Source organism: Otolemur garnettii, unplaced genomic scaffold, assembly GCF_000181295.1.
Source record: "Otolemur garnettii isolate 467f Iridium unplaced genomic scaffold, OtoGar3 scaffold00059, whole genome shotgun sequence".
NCBI lineage: Eukaryota > Metazoa > Chordata > Mammalia > Primates > Galagidae > Otolemur > Otolemur garnettii.
Genome location: NW_003852454.1, coordinates 6,879,747 through 6,881,406, shown reverse-complemented (window position 1 = coordinate 6,881,406; position 1,660 = coordinate 6,879,747). Strand labels below are relative to the sequence as shown.

The window sequence follows — 1,660 nt, the reverse complement described above, 5'->3', positions numbered from 1 at the left end:
GTGAGCTGTAATGCCACGGCACTCTACCCAGGGGGACAGCTTGAGGCTCTGTCTCAAAAAAAAAAACAATAGAGGCTACCATGGAGGGGGGAAGGGGCGAGAGAAGGCTTTTTTAAATGGGTACAGAGTTTTTGTTGGGGATCATGAGAAAGTTTTGGTTATACATAGTGGTGATGGTTACACAACCTGGTGAATGTATTTAAAGGCACTGAATTATACACTTACCAATGGTTACAATATGTTACATCTATTTTTCTATAACTTAAAAAAACACAAATGGGTAAGCCCTAAGTGAGAGAGAGAGATCTTTTCAGCAGTCCAGGTGAAAATTGTTGCAATAGGAATCAGCCTAAGACAGTTTCTAGTTTCTACCCTTGTGTAGGCAGATGTCTGTGATGAGAAAAACCACAGTCTTGCTGCATTGCCAGCAGCCAGCTCACACCCGCCTGGTCATAGCGCCACACTGCAAAAGGAGCTAGACTGGCCAGAGTGCCTTAGAGAGAGAGGACCCTGAGAGGAGAGGGGGTCCAAACCATAGCACAGGGACCAGAGGGCAAGGGGTTTAGTTTGTTGAAGACAACACTCAGACTGTACAAAACAAAACTCAGAAAATTCCGCGGACCTGTTCTTTGACCTAGCATAAAGAACAACTCAGTCAGAAACATCCAAGCAAGAAAGATCTGCCTAGGAGGTGGTGAGTCCTCCATCACAGGAGCCACTTGAGCATTGTGTGGCTCAATACACAGAATGGGAAATCCATCTGGGCATGGTTGGGACACCTCAGACTTTCCTGGCAGTTATGGGGGCTTCTCCCGTAGTAGGGTTGGTGAGGGGAGACCAACCTGCCTGTTGGTGATGAAAGCCTGCGAGGTAGTTTGCCTTCCCTTCTCAAGGGACTCTTCCGAATTTAATGGTATACATCCTTCAGAGAACATTTGAGTAAAATCAATCAGCAAGTCACAGAGTAAAGCAGATTTGAAGTGTAAATGGGTGAGCAGATGGAGGCATGTTTTGTTCCTCTCATGGTAGTTGATGAATTTGGTCTTTACAAATTGAGACACTAGTAACTGCCTTGGCGCCCATAGCACAGTGGTTACGGCGCCAGGCACATACACCGAGGGAGGCAGGTTTGAACCCAGCTCAGGCCAGCTAAACAACTGCAACAACAACAAAAAAATAGCCAGGCATCGTGGTGGGTACATGTAGGCCCAGCTGCTTGGGAGGCTGAAAGTCAAGAGAATCACTTAAGCCCAAGAGTTGAAGGTTGCTGTGAGCTGTGATGCCATGGCACTCTACCAAGGGTGACATAGTGAAACTATCTCCAAAAATAAAATAAATAAATAAAAGAAATACTAGTAACTGTCTCTTTGTTGGTGGTCAGATTTCAAATGAAAATTTCTGGTCTTGGCCGGGCGCAGTGGCTCATACCTGTAATCCTGGCATTCCTGGGAGGCCAAGGCAGGTGGATTGATTGAGCTCACAGGTTCGAGACCGGCCTGAACAAAAAACGAGATCCCTTCTCTACTAAAAGTAGAGAAATTGAAACAAGAGGATCAGTTGAGCTGAGTTTGAGGTTGCTGTGAGCTATAACTCCATGGCACTCTACCCAGGGCAGTAGCTTGAGATTATCTCAAGAAAAAAAAGAGGCTCGGCGCCTATA

At 46.0% G+C, this 1,660-nt stretch overlaps 1 protein-coding gene across 1 annotated transcript in view; it reads left to right on the top strand.

The window, feature by feature from the left end:
• The window catches only part of CLASP1 (cytoplasmic linker associated protein 1), a 303,536-nt gene that overhangs the window by 262,347 nt on the left and 39,529 nt on the right, over positions 1 to 1,660 (top strand). The window lies entirely within an intron of this gene.